Below are 23,758 nucleotides of genomic sequence, written 5' to 3' on the forward strand. Positions count from 1 at the left end.
AATAGGGCTGGATTAGAAGCCCTATTCATTCTTGGTTTTGACAAACTCTAGTCAGCCACCCATGTGGCCGAAATATGTTTCTTCCCATGCCAACTTCTGCCACACCGCAATCAAAGATATTACACAGCCAAACTCTGAGATAATATATCCCTGAGAAGTAATCCACACAAGGACCTGCTTCAGTTCCCCCAGAAAGGTGTCAGTAAATTCAACTTGGAGAATCAAAATCTGTTTTCATATTGATTGAATATGCTATCTCTGTGGTGCCTTATGTTACCTGCCTTGAGGATAGATAGTTCCTGTTCAGTAAACAAACATTAAAATGTTCTAGTGGGACTCATATAAGGAAACTTGGGGACTCCTCCAATTTAGCCAGTTCACAAGTCCTTCCATGACCCTCATCCCAGGTTAATCATAATGCTGATATGGCAGATAGGTGGTACAATGGATAGAGCACCAAGCCTAAAGTCTAGAAGACCTGAGTTCAAATCCAGCTTCAGATACTTACTGTGTCACACAAGTTACATAACCTTGTTTGCCTCACTTTCCTCATCTGTAAAATGAGCTCAAGAAGGAAATGGCAAACCACTCCAGTAGCTCTGCCAAGAAAACTCTAAATGGGGTCATGAAGAGTCGTATGTGACTGAAACGACTAAACGACATCACCAAGAGTTATCAACTATTTTTAAATCTTAAAAGTATTTTATTATTTTCTCATTACACATGGAGATAGTTTTCAACATTTGTTTTTATAAGATTTCTAGTTCCAAATTTTTCTCCCTCTCTCCCCCCTCCTCAAGACAGCAAATAATCTGATATAGGTTATATATGTACAATCACATTAAACATATTTCTGCATTAGTCATGCTGTGAAAGAAGAATCAGAACAAAAGGGAAAAACCTCAAAAAAGAAAAACAAAAAAGTAGAAATACTGTGGTCCAATCTGCATCTAGATACCACAGTTCTTTTTTCTGGGTTTGGAGAGGCTTTTCCATCATGAATCCTTTGGAACTATCTCGGACCATTGTATTGCTGAGAAGAGTCAAGTCTATCACAATTGATCAACACACAATATCAAATGTTTTTTAACAGCGACTCCATGGATTCCTGTTTAAGAATTTCTACTCTAGCCCTTCTCTCTAGTTTAGCCCATTTCTTCCAGTAGCAGCTAAACTGGTTAAAAGGATCACTGTTTTGGAATGGACCCTAATATAGGGTACATAAGTGGAATACTACATTATAATTCCAGTGTAAACATGGGCTTGCTAGAGCTATAGGCCATCCAGGGAAAGAGTAATTAAACAAATAACCAAAAAGGGAGGGGAAAGTGAAGGGGGAGACTCATTTAATCAAATTCCTGACAGCTGTTTATTGAGTGAAGGTGCTGATGGGTCAGCGGCTCTAACATGGATTTCTGCTGGAATAAACACTCAGCTTTCAAATATCTAATTCTGGTTTCTTGTCCAAAAATATGTTCTCGAACAAAAGGTTGGACACTCCTGGTATGGATCCATTTATGGGAAAGAGTGGCCTGAGAAATTTCCTGAGATATGCAAGTCATTTCCCAAAAGGGCTAACATCTCCCTCTCTATTTCATTTTATCTTGCCCTCCACTCCTCTGTTCCTGAAAAATAAAATGTCCTGTAGAAATGCTTCTTGAGAAGCTGTAAAGTTGAGTAGAAAGAGCAACAGTCTCTAATATAATTAACAGTTGCCTCTCATTCATAAGCCTGGGTCCTAGTCCCTTATCTACCATTTCCTTAAGTGACCTTGAGTAAGATATTTAATCTCATTGGATTTCCATTTCTTCTTCTATAAAACCAGGTGGTTAGAGAAATAAAAGTGTTCTAGGTTTGACATTTAGTGATAAGTGCAGAGTTCCAAAGCTGTTGTATGCATCAGCCTTGGTCATATCATGGCTGCCAACCACTATTGTCCACAAGATATCATAGCACCATAGTTGCTTTTTTTTTAGTAAGTAGGTTTGTGACTTCAAGGAAAGTGAAGTGTGGAAGTATACCCATAAATCCTAAATTTAGAAACCAGAGACACAGTTGCCCCTGGGAAAATTGAATATATTCTGTCCAACAGAGGGCAATAACATTCACAAATATTAGGGGAAAAGGAGAAATTAGTTGGGTACTGGGTGAGCTACATATAATAAGAGCAAATGCATTAATAAAAGCATTGAGTTTTATAGTAGAAAGGATACCAGAGATAATTCAGTACAACTCCTTAATTTTATAATTTAGGAAACTGGGGACAAAAGAAATAAACTGACTCATTCAACTCATGCTGTTAGTCATGGCAGGGATGGAACTAGGACTCATCTTTTGACTCCCCAATATTGTCCTTTTCCCCAAATGTACTTAATAGTTACCATTTGCTTGGTTTCAGAAGATTCCTTTAAGAGCTACGTTCTCACTAGCTGCCACTGAAAATCAGTCAGACACAGGCAATAGCTATCAACATGAGGAGGTTGTTGAGGTCCATCTGAGCATGCCATGGAAGCATTCATAGTACTGCTGCCTGAACCCAATAAACAGGGGAAGAGCCTCATATGACACCCTTGTATACAAATGCCTCACTTGCAAGGAGGGATTAACTGTGTTGCTTTTCTTTCTAACAGTGTGAGGCTCCCAGTTCCTGCAAACATCTTAGGACCATGCTCCAAGGTCCAGTTCAAATCTCATCTATCAAGGAAGTGTCCTCCTATTAATCAAGTTCCTCTCCCCACCGTTGTCTGAGCTCCTACGACACCAACACAACCAACTGGACAGTCAACAATCATTTATTAGGTGTTTAGTATGTGCCAGGCACCGTGTAAGCATTGAGGAAACAAAGAAAAGCAAATACATGGTCCATGGTCACAAGGAGACAACACACAACTAACTATGGAGATACAAGATAGATACCCCATAAATAAAAGCAGTCTCAGAGGGAGTGGAGTAACAAGGGGTAGGAGGGAAGTGGAAAAGGTTAACTGCAGAAGTTGAGATCTGAGCTGACTTTTCAAGGAAGCAAGGGAGCAGAGGTGAGGAGAGAAACTATTCCAGGCATGGAGGACTGGGTGATAGTGTATCAGGTGTCAGTCTCAGTAAGGAGGCCAATGTATAATGATACTGGAGTGAATCAGAGTGTAAAGTGTAAATAAGGTCAGTGGGAAGGTAGGAAGGAGTCAGCTTGTGAAGGACTTTAAAACAAAACTAAAGACTTTAATCCTGGAAGTAATAGGGAGGCACTGGAGTTCACCGAGTAGGAGCTTGACATGATTACATCTGAGCTTTAGGAAAATTACTAGCAGTTGAATACAGGATGGATTGGAATGAGAAGAAACATCAGACTGGAAGGCTGATTAGAATGCCACTGCAATAGTTCAGGGGAGAGATTATGGGGACCTGAACTGGGTGGGAGCTCGGAGAGTAAAGATGAGATTCCTCAGATTGTTCTTTAGACTTTCTTTTTAGCACCATGACTTGGCATATTGGAAAACATTGTCCATTCAGAGTTAGAAGAGAAGTGGGTTCAAATCCTACGTCCAACATTTGCTGGCTAGGTGATCATGGGTATACTATAGAGACTCCGAACTTCAGTTTCCTCTTTGATAAAATGGGAATATGTGTATGTCTATTATGTCTATATGCATTTAGGCATATACCTACAATATGCATATATTCGTGTGTATATTTCTATTTACTATGCCACACAGGGTGTCCCCAAATCTTTCAATAACTTTAAGCTTGTGCTAAGACTTTTGGGACACTCTGTCTTAGTTTCTAGTCATTCCACGTTCTAAGTCTTATTTCTCCATCTTGATTTTGTGCCCTCCTTAAGGACAGACAATTCATTATATACCTACCACAATGATGAGCACACAGCAGCAAACAATGGCTACTTGCTGATTGACTGGATAGAGGTAGAGATAGACGGAAAGACAGAGGGATAGGAAAGAGAGAGAGAGACAGAGAGAGAGAGGGAGAGAGAGAGAGAGAGAGAGAGAGAGAGAGAGAGAGAGAGAGAGAGAGTGAGAGAGAGAGAGAGAGAGCGAGAGAGAGAGAGAGAGAGAGAGAGAGAGAGAGAGAGAGAGAGAGAGAGAGAGAGAGCGCACACAATATGCTAGGAAGTGGGCTGTATTGGAGCCCACTTCATTGTATAAATTCAATAAAACAAAGTTGTTCCTATCTTCAAGAACCTTATATTCTAATAGGGGAAGAAAAAATATTAAAGGGAGCTGGAAAGTGGGGAAAAAGAAGAGGGTACCCACATGGGGCAAAGTTACTAGTTAGAAGGTGTCTCGGCCTGGAAAATGAGAATGAAGAGCTGAGAATGGAGTATAGCTGGGGTTGCTCATGAAATGGTTAAGATAACTACATCAGACACCTCTATTTTAATTCTTAACATTTCTACATAAGACTTTTCTTTTTTAATTAAAAAGCTTTCCTAATTTTTTCTCCTTAGCTGCTCATAACTATGTCTGAATTCTACTGTCAAGTATCTAAAAAAGTAAGGAAACTGAGGCCCAGAGAGTGCAAATGAATTACCTAGGAACACAAGGCAAGATAGTAAGTGAATAAGAAAATCTGAATTAGAACCCTGATTTCTCATCTAAGATTCTTTCCATTGTACCACACTTTATGTCCAAGACTTGGATATCCCTAGATATTTTGTTATGTTCTTAGCTTTATGAGGAACAGAAAAAGCAGTAACTGTTCCTGGCTCGCCTCTCTCCCACCCCATAAGTGTGAGACGTTGGTAGCAGCAGCAAAGGGGGTAGCTCCAGTCAGTTCCTCTTGCCTTTGTCAACATTTAACAAGGTGTGTTTTAGAAACAAGAGTGTTCCTAAGTAACTCAATAAATATTTGTTCAATGAATGAATGAAAGAAAGAAATGATGAATGAAAAAGATATTAGAGGGTCAGGTAATATTTGACAAGTTGTGCCTTCACCAAGGCCCTTCCTCATGAGTTCACTGAACATACTAGGGGATAGGGAGGTCTCTTGAGACTGTGATATGAAAAGGGAAATGCCGATTGACTTAGGGGACAAGGGCTTCAGTTTCTTCACCTGTGAAATAAGGAGGTTGAATAGATAATCTCTGAGTAACCTACCAGCTCAGTATATTGGGCTTCAGACTCAGCAGCTATCATCCCAAGAGTGTTATACTAGATGGTTTTTAAGGTTCCTGACAACTCTGAGTTTCTACGAAATGCAATTTCAACTGCTCTTGTTGCTTTTTCACAGATTAGAACAAACCATCTCAATTACCAAACATTTATTAAGTATTTTAATTAAATAACAATTATTATTTACTTACTATGTACTAAGTGATTGAGATGCAAATAAAGGCAAAAAAATCCCTTATCTCAAAGGAATGCTGTGGGCCATGGTGCAGAGAGACAACATGTAAATACCTAGGTGTATACAAGATATATTACAAGGGGCAGCTAGGTGGTACAGTGGATAAAGCACTGGCCCTAGATTCAGGAGTACCTGAGTTCAAATCCGGATTCAGACACTTGACATTTACTAGCTGTGTGACCCTGGGGAAGTCACTTAACCCTCATTGCCCCGCCCCCTATAAGATATTACAAGATATATACAGAGGAGATACATGTGGAAGTGCCTATGGTCACAAAGCTAGTTGCTGCCAGAGCTGGAACTTGCAGCCATCCCAGTATTTCTCCTCCCAGTGCTGGCTGCTTATGCAGCATCACGCCTTATGGAATTCATAAATCTTGAAATCTGTGTTGGGATTAAACTAGAAGAAAGAAACCCAAATGTAGCTCTCCCACACAGGAAGCCAGCCCGCTCGCAGGGTGAGGTGAGCAAAAAGACAAAGCCGAAGTCTGATTCTGAGAAAACAGTTGCAGAAGGACCCCAACCCTAATCGAAAGCGAGTATGGGGTTGGGATATTGGGCACTTGTGGGCCCAATGAGCAGACTGGGCAAGGCATCAGAGCAGATCCAAGCATAGAGGGCCGTCCTGAGCTTTGTGTATCCTCAAGCTCTTTTTCTGCCTTTAGAACAAAATGCTCACTTGGGATCTGAAGAAAAGTCCAACTTAAGTTTCTAAGTTCCCATCCTGACTAGGAAGTAAGGGAAGAAGGAAAGAGGAAGAGACAAATACATTTGGTCAGGCAGAATGATGCACTTGTACAAATCAAATCTAGACACTGATAATGAGATGTTTGTTGCCAAATGAAATAATTCCACCAGTTTAGTATATATGAGCTAAATCAAGCATCAGCATTCCCATTTTCTATGTCTAGGCTAACATACTGCCCGCGGAATTACCTGACACATACACTCTTTACTTCAGTCTTTAATTTGCCTTCTGTGCTGTTTCCATTGCTCTCACTGAAGTCCAAACCATTATCACTCAAAGCCTGAATGAATGAAATGACTCCTAGCTAATCACTACAGACACCAGGTTCTGTCTATTTCAATCAATATTGCATATCACCATCAGATTAGTAATATAAAAATGCAACTTTTAAAATCATTTCAGGGAAGCTAGGTGGTACAGTAGATAAAGCACTGGCCCTGAATTCAGGAGGACCTAGTTCAAATCTGACCTCAGACACTTGACACTTACTAGCTGTGTGACCCTGGGCAAGTCACTTAAAAATCATTGGACTGGGGCCAGCTAGGTGGCACAGTGGATAAAGCACTGGCCTTGGAATCAGGAGGAACTGAGTTCAAATCTGGCCTCAGACACTTGACACTTTCCTAGCTGTGTGATCCTGGGCAAGTCACTTAACCCTCACTGCCCCGCAAAAATAAATAAATAAAGGGACAGCAAAAAATCATTGGACTGGGAGTTTGGAAACTAAAGTCATATAACTTACTAGTTATATGGACTTAGGAACATAATTTTAGAGTTAGAAGGGAACTAGGAGAGTACTTAAACTCCTTATTTTACAGATGAAGAAACAGGCAAAGACCATTTTTTTAAGAGTCAGAATTTGAACCCAAATCATGTAACACAGAAATAAAAGCCACTACTCTTGACACTATACCACAATGCATCCTGCTTCTTTAAACATTCTAGGCCTCAGTCTCCTCATGCATTAAATGAAGTTCAAATTTAAAAAAATATCTTTAAGGTCCCCTTCAGGTTTAAAATGCTATAAGACAAAGTTATTCCCCAGTTTAAAAAGGAAAAAGATTGCTATGATAACAAACTCTTCCACTTAGCAAGGTCTTTCATAATCTCTTCCCACACCATCAATCCACAGTCTTCCAGTCTTCTAAATGTCAAAAAGCACACACCAAACTCATTCTTAACTCTTGCTTAAGTTTAAGCTGCTGCTCTGGCTACAATATCTTCTTTTCACAAGACAAAAAGACACTAGGTAGAAGGGACCTTGAAAACCAACTAGTTCACTTCCCATCTATTCCAGTTCTTTCATTTTATATATGAGAAAACCATGGCCCAGTGAGGTGCAGTGAGGAAAATTAGTGAAGCCAAGATCTGAAACCAAATCTATTATAAAAATTTCCTCTTCTGTTCAAATTCTATTCATCTTCCAAGATTCAGCTCAAGACTGCTGTCCTCCATTATACTTTCCTTCTCTCTTCTGTGTAATCCTTTTAACACATAAAGTCAATGCAACACACTTTATTTCTTATCTTCTATTTGTTTCTTGCCTGTATGTGGGCTCCATAATTAGCAAGATCCTCAAGGGAAAGGACCTTGTGTTATACTTTGTTTGTATTCCTCAGGGTTGCTAGCACAGGACTGAGAATGAATAAATCGATCAGTTGATTGATTGATTACACTTTTTGTTTTGCATTCCTTAGTGCCCCTAGCACAGGACTTGGAAAACAAGAAGTGCTTAATGCATAGCTACTGGCTGGCTGATGAGGTAAGCCCTTGGGCTCTCCAATAGCTATCAATGTATTTAGGACAATCACCCAGGAGTCAACAATTTATACTCTATAAATCCTTGGAGGCTTTCTCAATTAATATACCATCTAGGTTAGATGCACTGTTTGGAGACCTGTCAATCACTGAGCGAAAAGGAGAAGAGGAAAAAGTAGTATGATGGGTTGGCCGATTGATAATCTTGAAATCTCTGTAGACATTTCCCCTTAATACCAATGTGAATCATTCTACTTTATCTTCCATTTCATTTGCCTTCCCAGTCTGGGGGTAGACATCTTCTCTGGAAATGACCAATTTATATTTACATTTTATGTCATGTACACATGTAGTATGCATCACCTACATCTTTAAAATTCTGACATCCCTTTTTCGTGTAATTCTTATGATTTGCTTGATGGGCTTCTATTATTTGTCTATGACCTGACCCCCTGAAGAAGAAAATACAGAACCCAATTTAGAAAATCAAAGTTTACTCTATAGAAGGCAGGTCCTGAGGTTTCTTTTCTCAGAATGTGCTAATGAGAAGTTAAGTAGGATCTCAGAAGGTTCCTTAAATTCAATGGGAAGCAGCCACACTTCAACATTAAAACTAATCCCACATGAGAACAACTTATATCTTCCAATTTTTATAGTTCCTCATCACTTCTATTTTCACATGACTTGAAAAGATTAATAAGATTGTTGGTAGGAGGTACTCCTGCTGTAATAATAATAATAATAATAATAATAATAATAATAATAATAATAATAATAATATGGTGAGCAGAAAACAACTGAAAGTAACTGACATTTAACATAATAATAGCACTCTACATTTGTGAAGCACTTTGCATATATAATCTTATTTGACCTTCCTAACTGATGTAGGTACTAGGCATTATTATCTCCATTTCAGAGATGAGAAAAGTGAGATTTACAGTGATAAGTGACTGGCCCAGGTCTTGCCACCAAACTCTAGCACATTAGACAATCAGGAACTAAAAGGCAGAAAAAAGCTCTCTTTTGTGAAAAGAAAAAAAAGTAATGGGGAAGAGAAACATGAGTGATGATAATGTGTATGTGTGTGTGTGTGTGTGTGTGTGTGTGTGAGAGAGAGAGAGAGAGAGAGAGAAAGAGAGAGAGAGAGAGAGAGAGAGAGAGAGAGAGAGAGAGAGAGAGAGAGAGAGAGAGAGAATGTGTGTGATGCTAGCTTAAGGAAAGAAGTACTGAGAAGCTAACAGGAAGACTACTGGCATCTTCCCACATATGGTGATTCTATGCATTCACCTACCAAGCAGTAGGCTGATTTTCCAAACCCAAAGAAGAGATTTATTTCAATGAAGTAAACATGTATGTGCAATCCACTGTGCTATTTTGCATCTAATGGGAATAGATGTAAAAACAAAAGCATTAAATATAGGTTAACGTCAACTACACAATAATGAGATAGGGAAAACTGGATCAATATAGCTTGATGTAAAAAATGTATTTGGGGTCAGCTGATTACCACCTCAATATGAATCAGCTGAAGGAGGAGTCACAGCATCTGAGTTCAAATTTCAGGTCTGCTACTTATTAGCTGTGTGAATTTGGACAAGCCACTTCTCTGGGGCTCAATTTAATCATATATAAAACGTGGTGCTGGACTTAATGGCCTTTAAGTTGCCTTCTGGATCTAAAGCTATGATTCTATGACCTATGATTCCTTGTTATCACTACTAAAAAGCAAACAAAACAAAACAAAAAACCAAGAGGCCTATAAAATATTCAATGGGAATAAATTATATACTGAGGGAGATGACCTCTGATCCCTTTGTCTCTTTGAGTCTCAAGAGCACAGAATCACAAAACTCTAGAGGTATTTTAGAAATCATTGGGCAGCTAGGTGCCACAATGGATGAGGCTAAGGCCTGAAATAAGACTCATCTTCCTGAGTTCAAATCTGGTCTGACACTTACTAGCTGTGTGACCCTGGACAAGTCACTTAACCCTGTTTACCTCAGTTTCCTCATCTGTAAAATGAGCAGGAGAAGGACATGGCAAACCACTCTAACACCTGCCAAGAAAACCACAAATGGGGTCAGGAAGAGTAGGACGCAACCGAAAAACGATTGAACAGCAACAAGAAGTCACTAAAACACAGATAAAACTGGAAAGAACTGGAGAGTGGCCATCTAATACAATGCCCTCAATTTTACAGGTGAGGAGAAAGTGGCTCAAAGAATTTCAGGTATTTTTCAAAGGTTACACAGCCAGTCACTGGCAGGGCCAGAGACAGAATCTGGGTCTCTTGGCTCCACTTTGGTGTTGTTTCCTCTGTAGTATGCTTCTTACTCTGTAAAATGAGGCAGTTTGATTTGATAATTTTGATAGTCCATCTCAACAACAGTTTTTTTGACAGAGTATGTCCTTAGCACTCCCTGGCACCTGGGCTATATCCACAATAAGTGGGGCCAGTGTCGGGGTAGAGGATACTTCCTTTCTAATAAATTCTATCTTTTAATAGCCAAAGTCCAGCACGTAAACTCCATGAGGCTCATTTTCCCATCTGTGAAATGGAGATAATAAAACTGCCTTCACGAGGTGGCTGGGCCAATGAGTTTTGTAAAGTGCTTTGGGAACCTTAAAGAGCTACGGTTTGCTATTAGCAGTACAATAATGGTTTCATTCCCATCTATCTTTGCCAACTTTTTGATCCTCTTACCTTTTCTAATTACTTTTCTACAGCTTTCCTATATCTCAAAGATAGACATCACTTCACTCTCTTCTCTTACTTTCTCCACAGCTTGAACCACAGCCAGAACCTCCCCAGAAATTAAACAAGCATACATGTGAAAATAGGCCTATAATATCATCATTCAAATTCAATAATCACTGAGTGAGCATCCACTATGTTCAAGGGACTGGGCTAGGCACTGAGGGTCATATAAAGGCACAACCTCCCATCCTTGATTAGTTTCTAGTCTGGTCAGTGTTATGTGCTGGTTTCACCTTTACACTGTTACCTTAACTGCCTGTGGACCCCTTCCTATGGGACAAAGGCTGTGTGTAGAATAGTGAAGTTTTGTGCCTGGCTGATGCATACTTGCAAATATTAGAATGGTAATGATAATATTAATGATGGCAATTTCCAGGCCAGGCCAGGCATGACACTGCAATTTGTTCTGAAGGGATGCTTGAAAGAAGATTGTACAAATGACAGAAGGAAACCACAGTGAAAATTAAGGAAAGAAGTGCTCAGGAATGTGAAAGGGATGGGGAGAGACAGCATTGGCCTTCATCTGTCTCTGTGAGGGAGGTCAGCCTCAGCCATCACAAACATAGGCCCAACCTGTCTGCCCACAGTCTAAGAAGGAAAATGAATGCATGTAGGAAATCACAGCTCCGGAATTCTGGGTGCCAGCTGATCATCTACCTCCAGTTTCTCATTTTCTGGTGCTCACACAAATGTCAGACCAACTCAGTGAGGCAGAGATGGATGGGGATGAAAGTATAATGATAATTTTAAAGCTGATAGCAAAACTTAGTTCTTTAAGGTTCCCCAAACACTTTACACAACTCGTTGACCTAGCACCCACTGGAGGTGGACCTTTGCTATTAAAAGAAAGAATTTATTAGAAGGGAAATCTACTCTGACTGTGGCCCTACTTGTTATGGCTGTCTCAAGCACTAGGGAATGCTAAGGACATAAGGACACACACACACACAAAAGAAAACAAAGTCTCATATGAGATGGAAGTTTGGCATCATGACATTTAGGTGGCCACGAATGGTAACAATGAGAATCTCAACTGTAGCTCTCAATGTTTCCTTGTCAAGCTTCCTGTATAACCAGAAGAAGGTATACTTCAGAAGTGATTATATCAGGAGGATGATCTGCTTCTATACTACTTTATACACTAACAGACATATTGGCTGTAGTTTTAAGGCCATTCTTGATTAAAATCTCAACAAGAGATTGGGGGATGGAGCATGCTGCATATTTCAATTTTGGTGCTGGATATAGTGACATAACTACTTAAATTTCTGATTTCCAGACCTTTATTCATACCATTCACTCCCCCAAATACCTTCTCCTTATCTACAATTCCAACTACATGTCAAATTCCAGCTTAAGAAGTGCCTCCTGGGGCAGCTAGGTGGCACAAGTGGATAAAACACTGGCCCTGGATTGAGGAGGACCTGAGTTCAAATTCGGCCTCAGACACTTGACACGTACTAGCTGTGTGACCTTGGGCAAGTCACGTAACCCTCATTACATTGCAAAAAAAAATGCCTCCTTTGTGAAGCCTATCTTGAATATTCCACACTGATCTCTTTCTTCTCTGAACTTCCAAAGCCCTTAAGAGTTTGAAATTTATCACTTCCCATCATTTTTCTTCTTCATTACTTAGCTACTTGTGGAAGAAGCTGAATCTATGGAATTCCAGAATTTAAATTTATTGTATTTTTAATTTATGGAATGAAACAAGCATTTTCATAACATAGAATATTTTTTTAAAAAGATGATTGCACATGAAACTGCAAATCTATTATGTACAACTTGCTATTCCTTTTAAAAATACAATAAAGTTATCATGTAAATTTCTTTTTTTCCCTTTTTTTCTTTCCTCCCCCCTCCCTGCCCTAGAAATAGCTACCATTAGATACAAATATATATATATATATATATATATATATATATATATGTGTGTGTGTGTGTGTGTGTGTGTGTAAAATCATTCTTTAGGAAATCTAGGTCTTGTAGCTTAACAACCACAAGCCCTAACATCAAGGATCTCCTAAAGATTCAAAAGGTGACTGTAATTAACTCAGTAAAGGATAGTTCTACAGGTGTCATGGTTCCAAACTTATGGCTCATTGGATCCCTGGGGGCTTTCTGACAGTCTTTCTGGTGGCCCTACAGACTGAGCTACTACAGTCTTGATGAATTCTTACAATTTGACTGCTGCTCCTTTTTAGTTTGGGGGATGAGTAACTGATTCAATCTAAACCACAAGAACAATGACAAAAACCATGCAAAGCTTTGGATGCATTTGAAGGAAGGAGTCTTTTCTTTAAAGGACCAAGAGAAATGGTTAAGGCAGGATGGTCTATGTAGTTCTGTACTACCCATTGCTAGAAATACCTCCTCCAATGCCTCCAATTAAGTTGTAATTTTCAATGGGAATGGAAGCTTTATCATCTTTCTCGAAAAGAAGAGGGAAGAATGTGGCCTTGATATGGATTGCTAACCAACAGGTTTATTGTGGTGTCTTCAATGTCCAGACAGATCAAGAATATCTTAGCATAAGGCATGGTCCAGCTTTCTCTTTAGCAAAGATATAGGTGGCATCAATTCAATGTATATTGAATAAGAAAAACAATCTGTACATTTTCAATACAAATGTACATTGTCAAGCAACAGCCTCTATATACTTTTCTGGAAGGACTAGTACACACAGTGGCTGCCTGATGAAGGGAAATAGTCAGGAATAACAATTTCATTTGGGTTGGATCATGGTGGCTAAGAATATAGGAAAGAATTATACAGCTGTGTGTAAAGACATTACTTACCCTAGAACTGACCAATCAACAAACATTGATTAAGTGCCTAATGTGAGCTAGATATTCTACTAGGTATAAAAACACAAAGAATGAAACATTCCTAGTTCTCAAGAACGCTTTATTTTAATGACTCAGCAGGGTCAACTCTATCTCTAGCCCAGGAATTCTTCACCTCTTTGTGTGTGTTATGGATCCCCTTGAAAGTCTGGTGAAACCTATGGACCCCCTTTCAGAATAAAGTTTTTAAATGCATTAAAAATACAAAGGATTATCAGGGAAACCAACGATACCAAAATACAGTCTGTGGACCATGATTCCATATAACTACAGTAATTTCTAAGTAGTGATGACCATAAATGATATTTTGAGATATTTACAACAATCATAATGTGATATGAAAATATCTATGACAAAGGCAGAGATACCGTTGCCTACATTCATAATTGAAGGAAGTACCAAATCTCAGTGAGAAGTGAGAAAAAACACAGATGTAATTTTTTTCTCTCCATGTTCCCAGATCCCCTGAAATTTCTCCAGTGAAAAACCCCCTCTCTATTCTGTCCTTGAACTACTAGATAATATTAACACAAACTCATCCTCTCATTTCCTGCCCCCAGGCTCCTTTGTCCTGAAGATCTTAATGTCCAGTCAAGGGGGCTATACTGAGCACACAGTACGTTTACAGTCTTTGGCTATTCCCCTGTGGAGAGAAATAAGAAAAAGAAGTCATGGCCCCTGCCCTGGAGCAACTAACTATCTTGTTGGGGAAATAAGACTCACACATTTAATTCAATTCAGCAAACATTTATTAAGTGCCTAATATGTGTAAGACATTGCACTAGGGGCTGAAGGAAGCAGAGAGAGATGAGACATGGGCCCTGACCTCAAAGAGCTCTGAGTATAGTAACTGAGATTAAATAGATTCATAAATGCTACAAAATAAAAGAGAACCCGAGAAACACCGGGAGAGGCTCAGAGCACTGTAAGAAATCTAGGGAGACCCTGTTCAGCTGCTTGGGGGGAGGCAGTGATTAGGGAAAGCTTCAGGGAACAGGTGGGCCTTGAGTGAAGAGAATGATTTCAACAGGTTTAGGTGGAATAAAGGTGTCCAGCAATGTAGTCTAAGCCCAGTGGATATTACAAACAAATTCATGGAGAAAAAGAACAGTGAATGGAGGGTTGAATTGTGCTGTACTAGTCACTGCATAGGCATTCTCACTAGTTAGGAACACTCCTCTTCTCAAATTACACTGCATTTACTTATCTGTTTACACCCAGTATTACCCAGTAGAAAACAGTGGCGAAAAGGACTGGGTTTTGTTTGTTTTGGGGTATTCCCAGTGCCTACCATGGCATCTTGCCCATAGTAAGCACTTGACAAATGTGGATGAAAAAGAAAAAGCAATATATTTGGATTAGATAAAATAAGTGCAATTAAGAGCTCACTATTTAATATAATGGTGGCATTGGAAGACCTTTACCAATGATAGGGGAATGAAGGAGCACAAGAAGAAAGAGAAAGAGAGTGAGGTGAGGGCTGTGGTCTCTTGGTGTCCTAGAAAGGACATGGGACTTAAAAGTCTAAACATTGAGAAGATGAGGACTGGAGCACTAACTCTGCCACTTAACAACTACATGACCATGAATAAATTACTTGACCTCTCTAAGCTTCAGTTTCTTCATCTGTAAAATGAAGGTTTTCGACTAGATGGTACTCAATGCTCCTTCTAGTCTTAAAGTTCTGTGAAACCTTTCTGGAATAGTTTCTTTCTTATATTCTAAGGATATAGGAACTTCAAATAGAAAAGCTGCTATGACCTAATATAAGGACCCAGGATTCCTGGCTTACCTGCTTTGTGAACTTGGATAAGTCACTTAAATGGCCTGTACCTCAGTTTGCTCATTTGTAAAGTGGGGTTAATATCACCTGCAGTACTTAGCTTTCTGGGATATGAGGAACAGAGAAGAAATGTATATAAAGGACTTTGTGAAAAGTAAAGCAATACATAAATGCATTATTATTAGTTTCTAGCTCTATAAGTTCATCTAATAACCACCATTCTTCAAAACTTTGACAAGATACCATTCAGCCAAACTCAAGAGGAAATAAAATGGGAAGAAGGATCCCCTGTGCTGCTTTCAGCCTCAGGCTGCTTTGGGTCTACACCATGGGTGAAGGCATATAAGTCATTTGGGAGAGATAACAAGAGCAGCTGATCTATCTCTTGGTGAGCTCAGAAAGACATCTTTCATTAGGCAACTCCGCAGCCTTGGACCTTGACCAAGAAAGCCTCCCTCCTGACCATCCCAAGTTAAGTGTAGAGCTTGCCAGCAGGATAAAAGCCAAACAAAAGGAGCCTGGGGGACTGTGGGCTGGAGGCAAGGAAGGGAGTTCTTACTATATGCAAACTTATCCAAATGAATGGCTTCCAACTGGAATTGGCATGGGATTGGCAGTCAATAATACAGCAGGATAGTGAGAAGGGAATGGGGTCTTGTTCTCAACACTGGGATGTCTAAGAGGCCAAACAGGCTCATGCCAAATTCTTCATCTACACTAATAGTTCAAGAAGCATCATCATTTCTTCTTGACTACATTTCCCTCCTCTCTTCTTCTTCCTTTCTTTTTTCCTCTCCCCAAAGCACCTCCTTCCTATTTCTCAGAAGGTAATCCAAAAGTTCAGATTTTCCAGTGCCAATTTTCAGTAAATATGGCATATCTGTACTAGCTGGTTCATAATATATTTATAGTAGTCATGGACAGTTGTGACTAAGCCCAATTATAGACCAGAAAAGCCTTCCAAATGAGTGGTCACCAGGATACAATATTGAGGTGACAATCTTAAGATCCTGTATAGCCTTTCTGATAAAGAATTATAGAATAAAAGAATCAGAAATGAAGGGATTTCAAAGGCCATATAACTCACCACTACCACCCAGTTTACATATGAGGAAACTGAGGCTTGCCCAAGATCACAGAGGTAGTAAATTTCAGAGGTAGGATTTGAACTCAAGTCCTCTGATTCCAAAATAAATGCTCTTTCTGCTCTTAGTTCCACTCTCCTTCTTCTCCACATACTTTGAACACTTGCTTTTCCATGCCCATCTCCCATTCAAAGGCAATACCCAAGAAAGTTCTAAAACATAGGAACTTGGCTTGAAGAGAACAATTATTAGGACTCTGAAGTAACCTAAAGAGAATAAATACAGCACGAGTGATCCAATGTGCAGTAGAATAACTGCTTACTTTTCAAAGTAATCCTGATGTCCAACTGATAATACTAATGCAATGAATGATGTGTCCCTAACTAAAAACCGCTATGGAAAAAATGGACTGCTCCAATACAGGTATGTTCCCATGTCTATATTTTGTATGCCCTCTAATTATAAGTCAAGTCAACAAGTATTTATTAAGATCCTATTATGTGTAAGCTACTGTGTCAGGTGCCAGGGATGCAAAGACACAAAATGAAAAACAGGCAACTATTCACTTTATTTTCTATCTAGGCCCCTGAGCCAGGCTTGTAAATTTTATCTATTGTTGTATTCACAACACTGGTGTGTCTCTTCAGTGAGGAGCACAGACTATGGGGTTTTTTTTGTTTGTTTTTTTTTTTTTGACAGAAAGGTCTCAGGAGGAGTAGAAATGGAAGAGAGGAAATGAGAAAGAAAGACAGGAAGCAAGATGGAACAACAAAATAATAATAGTCATAGTAGTAATAATATTAATAAAGCTTACATTGATACAGTGAAATATTATAAAGCATTTTCCTTACAAATAACCTTAAAGGAAGGTAGTGTAAGTATTAATGTTCCCATTTTATACATATAAGAATTAAGACGAAGAGGTTAAGCCATTTGACTGAGATCAGAGAGTAAGCAATGGAACTCAGACCTTTGGATTTTTTTTTCTTTTAGTGAGGCAATTGGGGTTAAGTGACTTGCCCAGGGTCACACAGCTAGTAAGTGTTAAGTGTCTGAGGCCGGATTTGAACTCAGGTACTCCTGACTCCAGGGCCAGTGCTTTATCCACTGCGCCACCTAGCTGCCCCTGGGCCTTTGGATTCTAAGCCCAAAGATGCTTCTACTATATCATGCTGCCAAAGTTACTTGAAATTTTTATATTCAACGATCCTAAAGGATTAGCCAAAATATAAGATCTTTTTTATGCCAAGATGCAAGATGAGATGTCTGTATTTTCACAATATATAAAGAGGTACATATACTTATGACACAGATACAGAAGGGAATGTTTGGAAATACACTTTGTTGGCCCCAGGGGTGGAAATGGACTTTTGTTAATATGGGAACTTTAATTCCAGCTAGAACCTTTAACTTTACAAAACAGAATCCATTATATTCAGTTTCCTATTTTATCTAGACAATGGCTATGTGGAGGTTGGTAGGTCAGGAATTTTTAGAAAAACAGGTACAGAATGAATAAATAGAGCATTCATTAAGTATTTTCATGTGCAAAGCACTTTGCTAAACACTGGGGATACAACCAAAAAGGAAGACAGCCTGCTTCTTGAGAAACTCACATTCTATTGGGAATTACCTGAGAAGGTAAGTGACTTGTTTTTAGTCACACAACTAGGTAGTGGGGAAAAACAGACTAGACTCAAATCTCCTTACTCTCAGGTAAAATTTCTTTTCATTGTGCCATATTCCATCTTTCTCAGGGGAGGGGACAAGGAACAGAAAGGAAAATTATGTCTCAGGAAGAGAGATGGAGGATGATTTTTGCACAGCCATTACTTTGACCAGGCATTTTTTTCTTTCCCGACACAGCCACAAAATAAATAAGAGTAACAAATACATTGATTGGGGGGGGGGGGGGAAGAAGTTAAAAAAATTAGAAAAGATATTGTGAATTCTGAATACTGAGGCTACCATTCGTACTGGTAGTATTCAAAGAGAGGCAATGATACAATGAATTCCCCAGAGCTAATGAAGGGGATGCTACATGTGGTTGAGATTCTAGATCTGAAAGACATACCAAGCTCAAAGACCATTGTTTCTCCAGGATCATGACAAATTTCTAGGTGAATTTGTATACCCAGAGACACAGAGCATCTTTGCAGTCAGGACTTAGTGCAAAGGGTGGAGATGGGGAATAAGGAGCCTTTAAGCTGGCAGCAAAGACCAATAAACTGTATTTAAGCCACACTGTTTTCTTGTTAAGTAGGACTCAGAAATCCTGGCTTAAGGGCTGATATTATCCAACAGTCACATAATTTTCTGCTGAGAAAGGTCATTTCTGGGGGGTATGAGAAGGTGGGGAGGGGTTTCTATGTAAAGACAGGAAGAACAGGATATTCTCAGTAATGATGAGGTGCCTGTATATTAAAGAGTTATAAAGGAGCAGTAAAACCCTCTTGGAAAAGCCAGGGTCCAAAGTCTGTAGCAGTGTCAGGCAATACTCTGGGGTGAAATGGTTTTCCCAAAGACTGATTCTGAATCTAAAAGAATCTTCCTCTCTGCATGACCAGTAACCAGATTAATTTAATTAGATTCCTGATGATACTACTGGGTGGAATTTGTGCTGCATTATATTATTTAATCCTTCATGAGATTTGGGATAACACAAGACTATTGTAGGATCTCATTCAAAAGGGCCCTTAGAGGTCATCTAATCCAACCTTCCTGATTTCATGAGTTCCTTCCACATAGTACATGAGAAGTAGGCATCCAGTCTCTGGATCCTAAAATTTTGTACCTTCAGTCACATAAAAATCCTTCTAAACATGTAAGTCTTCCTTGTAGGGAACTAGATATTCCCAGGCCCTTCAAATATTCATCAAATAATGTTTCCAAATCTTTCACCATCCTGGGTTTCCCTCTCTTGGACCTACTCCATTTGTTAATGTCCCCTTTAAAATACAGATCTCAGATCTGAACACAATATGTTCAGATCTGATCTGACCAGCACAGAGTACAGTGGGACTACCAGACCTCCCTAAATCTTCCATCTACGCAGCTGTGGTGCATTAACATTTTGGCAGATGAGTCAGACTGTTGGCTCACACGGAGCTTTGCAGGCAACTAAAAGGTCTAGATCTCTGTCATAAGAATTATTGTTGTCAGACATCCCAATTGTGTACTTATGCAAGTGATTGTTTTTAACTGAAATGCAGAACTTTACATTTTGTTGGAGAAGAGAGATGTGTGTTGGCATACAAGTACACCTCTAATACAACACAGTATTGGGATTGTAACTGGAGAATTCATTTATTTGTTGTCATACCTTTTCAGGAGAGTTGTTCTGAGTCTATTGGGTCTACTCATAGTCTAACACGATTAGTTTTCTTTTTTGCATTGTTCAATTTTTTTTCTTTCAACCATTCAACAAATTTTATTTAATATTTATCATGTTCTCCAGTGTGTGAATCTAATTAGGGACATGGCCACCTGACCTGTATGTGGTGTGTGTGTGTGTGTGTGTGTGTGTATGTGTATATGCAATGTATATGTTTGTGTATACATACACACATATATGTATATGTATGGAGAGAGAGAGAGAGAAAAGTGAATGGGGGGAACTGTGAGGGCTCTTCAAGCTATAAGATGTTGTGATTTATGAGAAGATATTTAACAGCACAAGGGTTAAATAACTCTATGAAATACTAAGAAGCACTAAGCTCTAATAGACAATAATCATAATAGAATTTCATAGGAAGGAATTTAGTCAATTCAATTCAGAAAGAATTTACCAATCACCAAATATGTGCTTGACTCCAAATATGTTCATTTGCATTTGTTTATATGGTTGCTTCAGAGATGCTTCTAAATTTTTTTCATTTATATCCTCCCTGTCCATTCCCCCTCATCTTTGTATCATACGTACTCTCATTGAATAGAAAAATAGGATATCCCTTCCTCTTCCTCTCATTGCCCTCATCAGGAGGTCAACAGGAAATTGGGTGAATAACTAATGCTTTGGAAGCAGGGGTAGTGAAACAATGCTGATTTGGTCTTCACAACATCAATCCCTTTGAATTGCAACTCCATTATGTAGTCCATGTCCTGTACTAAAGCTATCTCACCAGCTAGCTGGGCATTGTTCAGTGGGTGCTACTTTTTCATTCTAATGGCTAGTAGGTGAATGAAATCTTGCTGTCAATACTGAAAGACTGTGATTTATTTCTGTGACTACTACTATCTGATATCTCAGTGCATCTGGGAAAGGACAAAATGCTCTGGAATCCATTTGGAAGAGAATAGTGGTATAGGGCAATGACTGCTTAGGTCATGTTTTGTCCCAGCCTCAGAGCAGCACCACCTTCACTGAAATTATTTTGTTTTTATTTCATATATATTCGGGTTTACTTATCTGTGTAGAGGATGCCACCTCCTCCAAGCCCCCTGGGTAAAATATAAGCTCAAAAGGGCAAGGACTATGGAATTTTTGACTTGGAATCCCCAGCACCTTGCATAGTCCCTGGCACACAGTAAGCATTTCATGACTGGTGAACTGTGTTGGAGTTGAGGCCAAAGGGGTCACCCTTAAACGACTCTGAGAGTAGATAAGTATTAAGTAGTTTAATTCCAGGGCTTCTAAAGCCCTGGTGTTCCTTTAAATTCTCCTTCTCTGGGGCAGCTAGGTGGTATAGTGGATAAAGCACTGGCCCTGATTCAGGAGGACCTGAGTTCAAATCCAGCCTCAGTCATTTGGCACTTACTAGCTGTGTGACCCTGGGCAAGACACTTAACCCTCATTGCCCTGCAAAAAAAAAAGAAAAAAGAAAGAAAGAAAGAAAGAAAAAATTTCCTTCTCCCCCTATCTTATGGGTGAAATTATAATATTTCAGCTTAGATCTTTTCACTTGAAGGGCCCCACCCATGTTAAAATGTCCACATCCTTGGGAAGAACCTGTATGTCAGAGAAAGTTGTCAGGGTTTCTTTTCTTTTCTGCTTTTCTTATGTTTTGAATATTTGAGTATTGGTTAAGGATCTGAACATTCAGTTGCATAGGAGGAAAGGGAGAGAGCACCAAGAAGGGAGACAGCCTCATCAAGGGAAGGAAAAGGGTGCACATGGAGGAAGCTGGTGCTCTACACGTTAAGGGCTTCAGAATGCCACATCGGCAGAGGCCTGGAAGTGGTACTGTGGTAGAAAAATTACCATTGACTCCCGAAGGGAGTTTAGAAATGGAAGAACTAGTGTATTCTTATTTGTCGGGGAAAGCATATGGAAAATGTGTCCATGTGTGTCCACATTTGGGCAAAAGGGTGATGGAAGTAGGAATACGAGGGAGGGAGAAAAAAGAAGGAAAACTTGTCTGCTTTCCGACACTTTAGTAGGAACGCCTAGGTGCAAGCAAGGTTTACAGCATGACAATTAATGATGTCTGAGAAGCAGACTTGATCAGGCTTTCCTCTCTCACACAGAACAGGATTTAAGGACCTCTAACACCTTTTATTACTCACTAAATGGACCACTCACCATATGGAAGGTTGATCCCATCTGTATGCTACCTTGTGTTTTTCTTTTCTTTTCTTTTCTTTTCTTTTTTTTTGTGGGGTGGGGCAATGAGGGTTAAGTGACTTACCCAGGATCACACAGCTAGTAAGTGTCAAGTTTCTGAGGCTAGATTTGAACTCAGGTCCTTCTGAATCCAGGGTCAGTGCTTTATCACTGTGCCACCTAGCTGCCCCTAGTGTTTTCCTCTAATTGTTTCATTTGTACATGTTTTGTTTCCACAAATAGAATGCAAGCTTCCTGAGGATAGAGACTCTTCCCTCTCTTGTATCCCCACAAAATCCTAGCACAGTGACTCTCAAACTCTTTTACCAGACATATCCAAGTCAGTCATTAAGTCTATTCTACCTCAATGACATCTTTCACATCAGTACCTTCCTTTCTTCTCTCACAGCAACCATATTTGTTCAGGCCCTGGTGTCTTTTTGCCTAAAGAACCAGAATAACTTCCTAATGGTCTTCCTGCCTCCTGTTCAGCTCCTCTCATGTTGCTATCTTCCCTGATCATGTCATTCCTTTGCACAAAAACAAAAACTTCAGTGGCCCCATTGACTACTATAATAAACCAGTGATCCTTGAATACAAGGCCTTCAATAATTTGACTGGAACCCCTACCTTATACTATTTCCCCTAAGGTTATCTATGCTTCAGTCAAGATGTACTACTATCCAGTCCCAATCCCTTTTGGCCTGGCCTTTGCTACCTCCATGCCTTTGCTCAAACCATCTACCATGTCTAGATTCCCTCAAATCTCTGTATTCTTAAGTCCCTCCCTTCATTCAAGGTTCAAGTCAGGTGCTATTTTTTTTCATGTAGTATTCCTCAAATGAAAGGGAGATTTTCCTTTAGGCCTATGATATGATGATTCTGTTATCTGTCAATAGAAAGAGAAGTTAAGTCAATTCATTTTTCTGTGGGCAGCTTTATCATTCTTAAAGATGACAGCTAGGTGGTGTAGTGGATAAAGCACCAGCCCTGGATTCAGGAGGATCTAAATTCAAATCCAGCCTCAGACACTTGACACTTACTAGCTGTGTGACCCTGGGCAAGTCACTTAACCCTCATTGCCCAACAAAACACCAAACCAAAACAAAACAAAATAAAACAAACAAAAAATCAGTAACTCCAATCATGCATTCGTGTACTCAATAAATATGTTCAAAGAATGGGTAGATCCTGTATATGGAGTCAGGGCAGCTCAGCTGAATTCTTGGTCCTAGCATTTCCTATTAAGAATCATTGGATTTTTCCACTTCTTTGAGCTTGTTTCCTTGCCTGAAAATGAGGGAATTTTATGGTTTCTGAGTTCCCTGCTGGCTCTGATGTTTTATGATTAGCATACCTAGCAGTCTGATCTAGCAGGGAGAATACTGGACATGGAGTCAGAAGATCTGGATTCAAGTCCTGGTTCTCCTACTTTTTAAACATGTGACTTAAGGCAAGACAATTAATCTGTCTGATGATTAGTTTCCTCATGTTTAAAGTAGGAATAATCATAATTACTAACATTTATAAAGGTCTACAAAAGCATTTTATATAAGATTTCAATCGATTATCACAATATCTGATGAGATAGGTGCCACAATTTGTTGTTTCTTTTTTTTTAAACTATTTGGTCCTTTCTCCTTGGAGAAGTGGACAGTTCATTTGTGTGCTTTTGGGGAAGCAGTAACGAAAGGAGGTATGGGAATCCTTGGAAATGGAGAGAAAAGAAGTGATAGCAGACTGTCACGGGATGAAATATGGGTTGCCACGACCAAACAATATTTCAGCTTGTGACCTCTCCACTTTTCTTGTCACTTATCCTCCCAGGATCTCAGTTTCCTCATCTATAAAATAAAGGAGTTGGATTACTTGAACAC

At 39.4% G+C, this 23,758-nt stretch overlaps 1 protein-coding gene across 1 annotated transcript in view; it reads right to left on the reverse strand.

Moving 5' to 3' along the window:
* SETBP1 (SET binding protein 1) overlaps positions 1-23,758 on the reverse strand; it is a 492,043-nt gene that overhangs the window by 177,593 nt on the left and 290,692 nt on the right.

The sequence above is a fragment of the Dromiciops gliroides genome, chromosome 1, assembly GCF_019393635.1.
Source record: "Dromiciops gliroides isolate mDroGli1 chromosome 1, mDroGli1.pri, whole genome shotgun sequence".
Classification (NCBI taxonomy): Eukaryota; Metazoa; Chordata; class Mammalia; order Microbiotheria; family Microbiotheriidae; genus Dromiciops; species Dromiciops gliroides.